The sequence below is a fragment of the Canis lupus genome, chromosome 18, assembly GCF_003254725.2.
Source record: "Canis lupus dingo isolate Sandy chromosome 18, ASM325472v2, whole genome shotgun sequence".
NCBI lineage: Eukaryota > Metazoa > Chordata > Mammalia > Carnivora > Canidae > Canis > Canis lupus.
In genome coordinates, this window is record NC_064260.1 from 12,792,560 (window position 1) to 12,805,817 (window position 13,258).

The 13,258-nt window shown below is 40.5% G+C and overlaps 1 long non-coding RNA gene across 1 annotated transcript; it reads right to left on the reverse strand.

The window, feature by feature from the left end:
• Nucleotides 1–525: 525 nt before the first annotated feature.
• LOC112661511 (uncharacterized) lies at nt 526–2,088 on the reverse strand. The gene is made up of 4 exons (XR_004806549.2): nt 1,713–2,088; nt 1,024–1,136; nt 784–891; nt 526–692 (listed from the first exon to the last, which is right to left on the reverse strand). It is a non-coding gene; the product is annotated as an uncharacterized LOC112661511 (long non-coding RNA).
• Nucleotides 2,089–13,258: the final 11,170 nt, after the last annotated feature.

The following is a 13,258-nucleotide window of genomic DNA, read 5'->3' on the forward strand; positions in this document are numbered from 1 at the left end:
AGAAAAAAGAAAATTAAAAAACTTACTTTGAATAATACATATGAAGTCCACTCTTTCCAAGGAAACAAAAGAAAGTTTGGATTCAGACGCACTTTCCATAGGGCTATAGCTACCATGCCTCCAACAAAAATGAATAGGTAGAAAAATATGTAATACAAAGATAAATAGGAATATTAACATAATAGACAAAAATAATGAGTTACAGTTAGAGACCTATTTAGGAGATCATTGAATCAGAGTAACAAGAAAACCTGTTTGGGAGTTTAGGACCCAAAGAATCTCTTCATGAACTGTTTCTGGTTCTGACCCTAGGGAAGGATCTCTCCTCTTTACCTCTAGTTCTTCAAAGACTCCTAGTTCTGACACCAGGTGTGTGATCCACTGCATCCAGAGAATGTTGGGATTTCCACAGGTGAAAGAAAAGCAGAGAAGATTTCAAACTAGTGGTAGAAGGGAGATCTGGAACTTGCTAGAAGCTATTGCTGGATAAAGCTAGGGCAATGAAGCTGATACTAACCTCTCAGCCAGCTCTCTGCCTGTTGGAGGAGCCAGCAGACAGGAGAGATGACAGGATGAGACGGAGCAAGGTCCAGAGAGCCTCAGGAGAACTTATTATGGTTACACTGACACCTTAATTATCAAACAGCATATTCTTGCCTTTTCTTTGGAATGGTAAGTGATGCGTTCTATAACTGCATTGGAAATAAGTATAGGAAGAATGTTAGCTTCTCACTATCTGAAATAATACAAATAATATATATAATAAAGAAATAATAAGACAACCTGTAGCCTTTGGGATCCCTGGGTGGCTCAGTTGGTTGAGCGTCTGACTCTTGATCTCAGGGTTGTGAGTTCAAGCCCCGGGTTGGGCTCCAATGTTGGGCGTGGAACCTACTTAGGGGAAAAAAAAAAAACAAAAGAATACTCTTAGCCTTGAAGAATTTTTTGTTTTTCCATCTGGATGAAGCCTTAGAGATCATCTAGTTCATGCTCAGGTTTTGAAGATTAAAAAAGATGACTTACCCTAAGTCCTAGAATGAGTAACAGAGGTGAAAGTAAGACCCAGGCCTCCAACTGTCCGTCCAAGACTTTTTCATGGCACTCGACTGCCTGTCAGCTCAGAGTCGGCTTCAGCACTGTCCAACAGAAACACAATGCAAGCCACATGTGTAATCATTTATTTTCTTTTTTTTTAAGATTTATTTATTTATTTATGATAGACAGAGAGAGAGAGGCAGAGACACAGGAGGAGGGAGAAGCAGGCTCCATGGAGGGAGCCCGATGCGGGACTCGATCCCGGGACTCCAGGATCGTGCCCTGGGCCAAAGGCAGGCGCCAAACCACTGAGCCACCCAGGGATCCCCAATCTTTTATTTTCTAATCACCATATTTTAGAAAGTATAAAGAAACAGGTGTGAAATTGATTTTCACATGTTTTATTCAACCTAACGTATCTAGAATTATTTCAACACAAAAATTCATATTTTACAATTATCAGTGAGATCTTGCACATATGTTTTATATTCAGTCTTTAAAATCCAGGGTATCTTTTCTACCTGACAGCACTTACCCATTTAGACAAGCCACATGTTAAGCACCCAATAGGCTCCCGTGGCTAGCAGGTCCCGCGCTGGACGTGGGGGTAAGCTCTTGAGAGAACTGAGTCTGGGTGCAAGCCCTTCATCTGACCCACTGAAGAAGATAGCACTTACCTTTTACACCCGTGGCTTCTTAAATGGAGTTTTCTTGTATCAAAATACAATGCCCACATAGTGAAAGTCAGGTGGGAAGTTAGCGTTGGCAGGCGTTTCTGATGTCTTTAGACTGACTTCCTCAAAGCTCTTGAGGAAGGTGATGCTTATAGCCTAGATTTTCTCTTTGAATGATCATTATTGACATCACCTTCAGAGCATCCACACTCAATCAGTACAAGCTCCATGACACTAGGCCAAATTTTCAAGCTCCATAACACTAGGCCAAATTTTGAAAAGGAGGAGCTTTCATGCCACTAGAAGTATTCCATTTACCCACTTTTTCTCTTATCCACACTCCTAGAGCTTCTCTCCTCCCTCTCAGCCTCAGCTGAACATTTACTGTCTTCCTGTTTTCTGCCTGTCAAATCCACAGAAAAGCAGAACTTGTTAAAACATACTGTAAAGGCTGATGAAAAGTGGAAGTGTTGCCTCCCCGAAGGGAATGTGTATCTACTTAAAATAAAAACAAAACCAAAAAAACCCAAAGCTAAAGGACTCAAATATCCACTGTGGAATGATAGGTTTTTGGCAGAAGCAAGTAGATAGATCCCTTGGTATTTCTGAAATGGCGTGGTATAGCTCAGAGGTCAGCAAACTATGGCCCTAGGGGCTAAATTCTGGCCCATTGCCTTTTTGTTCAGTCCACATTTTTAAATAGTTGACAAAAAAAAAAATCAGAGAAGAATCGTATTTCATGACAAGTGAAAATCATATGAAATTCAAATGTTGGTATTCATAAATAGTTTTCTGGGGACACAGCCATGCTCATTCGTTTGCATATGATCTACGGCTGCTTTCAGCTACAACAGCAGGGCTGAGCATTTGCAGTAGAGACAGTATTGCCCACAAAGCCGAAAATATTTACCATCCATCTTTTTACAGAACAGGTGTGCCAAACCCCGGTTCAGGTGCTTACCTATATCGCCTCCTTATAGGTATACGTTGTGCATCTAGAACATTTTCTTAGGGCTACGAAACAGGTCTATATTAGTCACAGAATTTCATGCCTGTTTTATAAAAGCTTAGGAAATCTGCTCATTGAAAAAATTATGTAGAAATCCGAATTGTCCATTAAAGACTCCCACAGTGACCAGACTGCCCTCCAATTGTGCGTAGAAGGATGGTTCTACCTAAGGATGACACCTTTATTATACTGGTCAGGTAAAGCATGGAAGATTATCAGGGTGAGAGCTGTTTGGGACTCCCTCTTCTGCTTCCTTTGTTTCTACTCCCCTTCTGTCCCTCCCTCCCTTTCTCCTTCCTTCCTTCCTTCCTTCCTTCCTTCCTTCCTTCCTTCCTTCCTTCCTTCCTTCCTTCCTTCCTTCCTTCCTTTCTTCCTTCCTTTCCAGTCTAGCTTCCCCACAGCTCAAAAAGGGCAGTGACCCCTTGCACCTGGTAAAGATGTCCCTGTAGATTCAGAGATCTCTGTTTGCGCCAAGTGCCAAGAAAGCGGTTCAACAAGTCACTGAGTAATGTTTTCTCACAGTATCAACTTGCATCAACTTAATCCTGAGCACAGACGACACAGTTAATTCAAGGACAATACGTAGGGATCCTCGAATATGCACGTTCACAGGGCGGCTGCTGCGCCAGGTGGGTATGTAAACGGGATTGGCAGGCCCGGAGAAGACAGGTGCTCATCACGTACTTAACATCTACGCAGCACCTACTATGCGGCAGGAACTCTGCTAAGTGCTTTATGTCTTTTACCTCATTTCACCTTTGCAAGGAATCTACAGGGCAGATACTACTGCTTTCTCTGTATAACAGATGAAAAAGCCCAGACTTAAGAGGTGTTCACCTGCCCAGGGGCACACAACTGGTGGGTAGGGAGCCAAGCTAGGATCCACATTGGGTTTGTCTACGTCGTGGGGTATATTATTAAGCATATGGTAGTGCCTTTGTATTCCCCACATACATATATATTTTTTAAGATTTAATTTATTTGAGAAAGAGAGAACCAAAGGAGAGGGAGAGGGAGAAGCAGGCTCCCCGCTGAGCAGAGAGCCCGATGCGGGACTCGATCCAAGGACCCTGAGACCACGACCTGAGCTGAAGGCAGATGCTTCGCCCACTGAGCCACCCAGGCGCCCACCATGACATATTTTCATATTGTATACTTTTCTCTCGCATGTGTGCAACCTTCCACCCGGGGTGCCTAAGGCATTTCAGGGAGCAGTGAGAGTAGGAGTTCTGGATTATATAACAGGAACACAGAAGGAGAGGGAGAGTATTCGGCTTCCAACATCCAAAATCAGATTTTCAATTCCTTAGCAAGACAACAGGCTTGAAAGTCAGGCTTTGTCAGTAGAGAAAAGGGTTTTTTGTGCTTTCTTGCTTTTTAAAAAATATTTTTTTTTATTTAAAAAATATATATATTATTTATTTATTTATTCACAAGAGACACACAAAGGGAGGCAGAGACACAGGCAGAGGGAGAAGCAGGCTCCCTGCAGGGACCCTGATGCGGGACTCGATCCCAGGACCCCGGGATCACGACCTGGGCCGAAGGCAGACGCTCAACCACAGAGCCACCCAGGCGTCCCAAGAAAAGGGTTTTTCTGAATTCTCTTCTGTCCTCCTTTACCACATCAAGGAATGTGTCTGGAGGACTGGATCACAGACGTTCAGGGAGGAGAGGTCTAAGCCTGCTCTTTCTCCTTTCAATGGCCTATGGAGAGAAGGACAGAGTCAGAGAGGCAGGGAGAGAAATGTGTCATGATCCTTCTTCTCTGTCCTAATGTCCTTGAGAAAAGAGTAGTGGTAGATAAGGCGGAGGGAAAACCTAAATTTGAGGGGTTTCTGCTCTCCTTTCTGCTGAAGACTGGGAAGGAACCACCTCTCAAAGTGGAAACCACCGTTTGCATCAACATGGAGACAGCCATGTTGAAGGAAGCTCAGAATGCAACATGATTAGGCAGGAGGAGGGCCTCACTGCAGGCCCCCTGAGGACATCTGCTGCCACATGGATATGTGGGGTGGGAGGACTGGGGCTGTGTGATCTGGACATGAGCTCAGAGTTTGGTTGAGGGATTTGCCAACAGCATACATGTCCATGGTGTCATCGGGCCCAGGGAATACCAAGGCAGGGTTGAGGTGTTAGTGAAGAGAAGGGTGACTTAACCGAACCAAGAGAGAAGACCACCCTCCTACTTCAGCCACAGACACCCACAGAATCCCTGGGGGCTGGTCCAGCCACCCTCAGGCATAGCCAGTCCAGGATGTGGCCTGAGGATCTCACAATCCTCTACCACAGAGGCTCCCGTCACACTCCTCCCACCCATTCTCCAAAACACTTATCACCTTCTGGTAGAGGGGGCCAGAAATCTGACAAACTTGAGCAATTGTCCCCAAAGAAACAGAATATTTTAAGTCCAAAAAAACTATTTAAATTGTTGGTTTGAGGGAGCCTGGGCGGCTCAGTGGTTGAGCATCTACCTTCGGCTCAGGTCATGACCCCAGGGTCCCAGGATCGAATCCCACATCGGGCTCCCTGCATGGAACCTGCTTCTCCCTCTGCCTGTGTCTCTGCCTCTCTCTGTGTCTTTCATGAATGAATAAATAAAATCTTTTAAAAAAAACTGTTGGTTTGAATTACACTATTTAATTAGACTAAATATAACCTTCCCTCACTAACAAATACGATGGCTGGGGCGGGGGGGAGTTGTAAAGACTATCATAGAGGTTATAGAAAAAAAAATCACTTTATTTTTCTCAGTCAAAATCTGAGCATGGTGTGAGCACATCTGTCCCATCCCAAAGCCCATGCTGTAAACCCTTGCATTCCACTGCTAGCATTATGCTAACGGTAAAGCTTCGATCAAAATCTTAGGAAAGTGAACCATTTGAACATTCCCCAAGCATCTTTCTTAGCTGAAGTGATGGCAGAGGGTATATCGCCTATCATAATAAATAATAATACCTTTCTTATTGAGTGCTGTGAGAATTAACTGAAGATTTAGGATGAGCCCGACTAGAAATGCTGTGTGTTTTTATTTTATCATCGTTTTTATTTTCTACAGTAACTATTGTTGGCTGACTCCCCAGCATCCATCTGTCCCTTTCTCCCAGGAAGTACCAGCCGCACAGCTTAAATGGGATTGAGCCCATTCCCAGCTCCCGGCGTGGGCCCTGATTACTGAATCCATCAAAGGAATCCCTCCCCTTGTCACAGTGGTTGGTACAGCAGTGGGCAGAGATTCTAAATTGGTTCCACCAGAAGGAAAGCTGGCATTTCTATTTGATGTTTGGGGAGGAAAGCTCTCTCTCTCTCTCCTTTGTATAGTACAGCGAGTGAACTTGGGATCTAAAATCGCAGCAGCCAATTTTGGTACTACATTCTTTAGGATGTTCTCAGATTTTCTGATGTGAGGATCATTTTACATCCTTAAAAATTATTGAGCAACCACAAAGAGCTTTCATTTATGTGGATTATATTTATCAATATTTACTGTATTAGAAATTAAAAGTGAGAATTTAAAAACTGTTAACTCATTTAAAATAATACTGCCGCTTATAGGTTAATATAAATAATGTTTTTTTAATGAAAAAAATAACCAAATTTCCCAAAACAAAACAAAAATCAGTGAGAGAAGTGGCGTTGTTTTTTATATTTTTGCAAACCTCTTTAATATCCAGCTTAATAAAAGACAGCAGGAATTCTCGTGTCTGAGGTGTTCGATCTGTTGTGAAAACACATCATCTAACCTCTGGAAAACTCCACTGTATGCTCAGGACAGAATGGAAGTGAAGAAGGCAAATAATGTCCAGGTGTTTGTATCAGCTTTCTATTGCTGCTATAACAAATTAACTCAAATTTAGTGGCTTAGAACAACACAAATTTTACCTTATGCTTCTCAGATCAGAAGTCCAAGATCGGTCTCACTGGGCTGAAATCAAGGGTCTGCAGGGATGATTCCTTCTTGAGGCTCTAGTAGATTCCATTTCCCTGGCCTTGCCAGCCTCCTTACATTCCTTAGCTCAAAGCTGCTCCTCTATAGTCAAAACCAGCAATGTGGAATCACCGGGGTTGCTTCTCTGATTCTGCTGCCCTGTCTCCTCCTCATAAGGCCCCTGTGAGGACACTGGGCCACCCACATACCCCAAAGTAAACACCCATCTCAAGATCCTTATTCACATTTGTAAAACCCCTTTTGCTTTTAAAGTAACATATTCATTGGTTTAAAGAATTAGAATGTGGACAACTTTGGGGGACCATTACTCAGCTTAGAATAGTATTATTATAAAAATACACTTGCCCTCAGGGATCCACTAAAAGGATGTCGGGACCCCAAGGGTCCTTCTTGGCTGCTCTACAGATCCAAAGTAATACTGGTTTAAACAAAATAGGAGTATTTTCTTCCCATTTTACAATTGAGGCATAAGCAGTTCAAGGCTGGCATGGTGGTTCCACAGGGTCAAGAAGGATTCAGAATCCTTTCTTCTTATTCCACCTTAATCTGTAAGGATTCAAGATGGTTTGTCTTCAAAAGTGTTGCCTTAAAAAATAAAAAGTGTTGCCTTCGTCTGTACGATTCAAGATGACTCAATGCCACATCTAAAATCTGTCCAAGGGGAAGGAAAAAGGGGTGGAACAAGGTTCAAAAACTGTTTCCATCCCTTCTGCTCTTACCTGGTCACCCAGATCTGGTCATGTGGCCACACTAGCTGCAAGGATGCTTGGAAAGATAGCTGGACCATCATGGATCCAGCTAGAAACTCCACTGGAATTGGGTATTCTCTACATCCATTCTCATGAAGAAAATCCAACCTGATGATAGAAATTACCAAGGACCGCAGAGCCAAGAAATTCTCAGAGATGACACTAGGCCAAACCTTACCTACAGCCTACCTCTGAGCTTTTCAGTAGCATGAGCCAATACTTTTTCTTTACGTTAAAATCTATTTGATTTGGGGTTTCAGCTGTCTGCAGCCAAAAGCTATCTATTTCAGTGACTATATGGTATTTTCCCAACTAAAAAGTGAGAATATAGGGTTTTACAAGTTTATGTTGCACTAAAGGGACAGTGAAACAGATTATTTAAAATTGAAACTGTTGCAAAGAAAATGGGGGTCAGTGGGGAATAACCACTAGTTTTAACACTAATTGTGACATAATCTCCTTGTTAGCTGAAAATCTAACAATAGAAAGCTTTTTCTGAGCAGCCTTGAGAACTATGGATTCATGAATCTAACTTCTTTACCTAGACAAGCTATAAGACTGTAACAGAAGATGGTATCACTCAACACAAAGGCAATCTCCTGGGGGCTGGCACAGAGTCTTTATGGTATCAGAACCCTTGGCTCCTCCCACCTTATTTTACTTTCCTAGAGTGGATGCCTGTATCTACATGTTCTAAAATAACTCACCACCACATCTGAAGTATCCTCAGCAAGAAAAATAAAAGCAAGATCATTCCCCAGCCCTGAAAGGGCCATGAATTTTCATTAAGGAAATTTATCTATCACTAACCCTTTAGATTTTCCCAGAGGAAAGGAGAAGGAGATGAAGAAGAAAGAGGAGAAGGGGAAGAAGAGGAAGAGAAAGGAGGGGAGGAGGTGGAGGGCAATCATTTATACAATTTAATTTGAATTTTAAACAATGTTTTTTCCCCCAAAGCTATAAAATAAAACAAAACATGAATAATAGGATTTGGGAATGTTGAGGTAAAGGCACATTTTAGGTCATCAATCGGATGGATGGATGGATGGATGGATGGATGGATGGATGGATGGAGTGAGATGCTGATCTATATTATGAACCAGGGATTTCGTAATTCGTACCCCCTGCAACTCACAATAGACATGGGAATGTCCCATTCACACTCTTGGATGTCAAACTTTTCCCTTTATAGACATGGGGGGTGGGGAATGTCTAAGAAATTGAATATAAGAAAATGAATTATCTCAAATTAACAGGAGAGAACCGAATATCTGCAGATAGGAAAGGGTTAACCAAGAAGTCTTAGCCTTAATTGCTGAATCTGGTCTCACTTAATATCTTAATATTAAGAAGAAGAACTGCATAGTCAAAACTTTATTTATGACAACATTGTTTGGAGAGTGCAAAGACAAGCCAATGGGACCAGACACTATTTGAAGATTTTTCAAGGCTCTATAAATGTTTAAAGCAGAAGATAACATTTGAGGGTTGATAACTCATTTAAATTAAAGATAAGGTAATGAATTTTTGAGCTAATGATTATGTTGCTAAGGTATGTAGAATTCACAATAGCCTGTCCTCCGATCTTGGCTGCCTTTCCTTTGCTGGGTTAGCTGTGATCACAAAAGTGTTACAGTGAAATATTTTTTAATGTTTACTGGAACAAAAGAGAAAAGCCAATGGGACTCCTCTTTTTGTTTTTTTTTTTTTAAGATAGAACAAAGCAGCACTCACCATAAAAGTCAATTATTAATTAACATTAATTAATTTGGTCAAGAAAACTCCTCCCTTTTCAATAAAGGGAGTCAATTTTTCTTCCCTTTCATACCCAAGTGCCCATGATTAATATGTTCTTTCCCTCTCTCTTTCTACAATTCTGATTATAAGGTAAAGAATACATTTAAGCTGGCACTACTCACCTATTCAATCTCTTCATAATGAATTTAACAAATATCCAATGACTATGAATAGTAATAATACTAGGGCATGCAGTTCTTAAAATTACAATGGGTTACATTCCTTTAAAAGGTATAATAAATCAAAAGATAGTGAATCAAATCTGATTTTCTTATAGGAACAATGTTACAACAGCAGGGTTATGTTTGTAACCCATTGCCTGATGCTATCTGTCTGTACACATATTTTTAGAAATGACCACAGCATTCACATCTAACCCATTCTAAATGATATGCCCATGTACTATACAATAATACGCTTTTTAACGTGTAATAAATGAGTGGCCAAAGCAGTCCAAAAACCAAAGTACAAGGATTATATTTATTTGAGAGGGCCTATGGATGGCAAGATGTCAAGCCCTCAGTGAGGCTCCGAGGGCACTGTTGAACACTCCTAGACGTGATCGTGTGCAGAGATCAGGAGACAGAGTGGTTCCTGGGAAATGATCTACGCCAAGTGAGGAGAGGTAAGCCCACTGCTTCACCTCATACCTGAGACTGGGGGTAGGAGTAAGATGAGGAAAGAAGAGAGAAGCTGAGGACATGAGCACCTGGTTACACCAGACGGTGTCTCCTTCTACCCAAGCTTTGGCTGGTTCTGGGAACCTCCTTTACAAGGCTTATATGCTTTGCTTATTTTAGCTGCTTATTTGCTTATTTCCTCTGTTCAACAGTAGAAGTAGCACTGTCTGCCTGTCCTATGAGCATATCCAGAGGAAAAATAGAATTTTTGCCACCAAACCCTTTAAAAATCTTCATAGGGGACGCCTGGGTGCCTCTGAGGTTGAGCATCTACCTTTGGCTCAGGGGGTGATCCCAGAGTTCTGAGATCAAGTCCCACATCAGGCTCCTTGCAGGGAGCCTGTTTCTCCCTCTGCCTGTGTCTCTGCCTCTCTCTGTGTCTCTCATGAGTAAATAAATAGAATAAATCTTTAAAAAATAATAATTATAAATAAAAGTAAAAATCTTCATAGGTCAGGGCTATTGAAACAGATGCAAAAGGTAAAAGATGATTATAATTTCTCTTTTTATCTAAATCTATTGATATAACTCAAAATTCTATCTTAAATATCTTGATTAGCTTTGTTGACAAGTACTATTGGAATGGTGGAAGGGAACTTTAATTTTTATTCTGTATATTTCCATACAATGTAACACACACTCTCTCTTTTACAACGAGCATGTGTAACTTATAAAAAGTAGAAAGTGAACATGGGAAGGACAGAATAGAAATGGATTTATTTGAGCCAAATTAAGGGAAAGTGGAAAAGAAAATGAAATAGATATGATAGAGTGAGATCTTGATGTGAGATCTCGATACAAGATCTTGAGTATTGGGTGGTGAATTTGGGGCTTCATCTACTTACCCACTGGTTTTTACTCAAATTAGATCAATGAGAATTTACAGTAAGTTCTCAGGGATGGGAAGGAAAGGAGTTTGCCTGTGGGAACAGTTTGTTCCAGGACTACCCCCAATTCTGCAAGTATAGACCCATAGCTGACAGTAATAGCAACCCCTTTTCCTTCCAGAAGAAATTCTCCAAAAGCCTCAATGGTCACTAGCTGTAATAATGCTGACTACTTGACCCATCTGTGATTCCAGGGTAAGGTCATAGCATACTAGAAAGTTAACAAAGGGATAAAGTGTTGAAAATACTATTTTCAGACAATTAACTTGGCAGCTGTATATAATATGAATCAGAGGCTACAGTAGTAATAGGCAAAATCTCTAGAGAGAACATGGAAAATGGCATTTACTGAGCACATACTATATGCCAAGGACTTACATTTCTTACCTATTTTAATTGTAAAATATCCTCTTCCTTCCAAGATAGGAACTATTATTCCCATTCCACATTTTTAGAAAGAGTGATTAAGTGGCTTGACCAGATTCTCAAGGAAATAGGTTTGAAGAATCAGGACCAGGGCAGAATTAGCTTTCTGGGAAGGAAAGGATGTAGCTGAGAGACACTGAAGATGGGAAGGGGATTTGGTAACTCTAGGAGAACGTTAAAATGAATGGGGAGGGCTGGCTGGCTGGCTCAGTCAATAGAACATACAACAATAGAACATACAACATACATCTCAAGGTCATGAGTTCAAGCCCCACATTGAGCTCAAACCTAATAAAGAAAGAAAAAAAAAATGAAAGAGGAATTGAGACTGATTTCAAATCCCCAAGCCAGGCTGCTAAGTGACTGATGTGGACAAAGCTAGGGAAACCAGAAGATGAATTTGTAAGAAAGAAGTAGCATTTTTCAACATTATCAATAAAATTGTATTTTCAGAAATCAGGCAAGACAATATGGTATACATTGAAAAGCAGGCCTCTTCCTCCACTTTCCAATCCTACTCTCAAAACACAGTGACTAATAACTGCTTCTTATGTGTTCGTCCTTGAAATTTTATTGTACATAAATATGATCAAACACTACCAGCTCTTACTTACATGGCCTTTAGTAGCATATTTTTAAGATAGAGTTTTCCAGATATGCCTTATTTTTCTTAAAAGCTATATCATATTTCAGGGTATGAATGTTGCTACACATACTTAATTACAGAGAACAAACTGATGGTTACCAGAGGGGAGGCAGGTGGGAGGATGAGTGAAATAGATGAAAAGGATTAAGAGTACATTCAGGGTAATGAACACTGAATAATGTATGGAATTGGTGAATCACTATATTATACACCTGAAACTAATGTAACACCATACATTAATTATACCAGAATTTTTTTAAAGATTTTATTTATTTATTCATGAGAGACACACACACAGAGAGGCAGAGACACAGGCAGAGGGAGAAGCAGGCTCCATGCAGAGAGCCTGATGTGGGACTCGATCCCAGGACCCCAGGATCACGCCCTGAGCCAAAAGCATACATTTAACCACTGAGCCACCGAGGCATCCCTATACCAGAATATTTTTAAATGTACATATATCTTTATTTGCTTAAATGTGCATAAAGAAACTAGAGGGATATGGAATAAACAAATACCAGAAGTTATCCAGAAAAAAACTAGAGAGATAAGATCAAGGGTGGGAGAGAGAGTTTTCACTATCAACCTTCTTACATGATTTTTAAATTTCTGTACCATGTTAATGTATTTATATTTTCAAATATTTAAATAAAAACAATTTCAAAAAATAGGGGGAAGAAAAGAATACTGCTACATTTAAACAGTCTGCTCTGATTAGTACTTTGGCTCTATTTAGCAGAATTGTTTTTGTAGGGTATTGTCGCTGCTATCATTGTTTGCAACTTACAAAACATTGCCACAATGCAAATTCTTATATTTGATTTTTTTTACATATTTATGAACATGTATCTCTAAGACCAATTCTTAGAAGTGGAAGAGTTAGGTCAAATAATATGTATTTTTAAAATTCTAATAAATGTCCTTTAACTGTTGATAAATATTACCCAAAAAATAGTATTACTAATAAACACCTATACTCACAGAACACAAAGGGCCCCAATATTCCACATTCTCATTAGAACGAATAATTTCTGACTTTTTTGTCTTGCCAGCCTGACCCATGAATAATGTGACTATGTGTTTTGGTTTTAAGTTGCTGTCTGCTTTTAGACATTCTTAGTCTGGGAAGTTGCAGTGTAGCTTGAACGGGAGCATTCTTATAGGCAACTGGGAGTATAGGATCTGCACTTGAATGAGTGGAGAGAAAGATAGATGCTGATTTTGGAATCATGACTGTAAAGAGAATAAAGTTCTCTAGAAGAGTAAACGTAGAGTCAGGAAAGCAGAAGAACAGTATGAAGCCCTGGGGACCAGAGGTGATGGCAGAAAGAAGAGCAAGCTATAAGGAGATTGATACAAGGCACAGAAGAATCTAGAGAACTCAAGATTATAGACAGCAAAGGAGG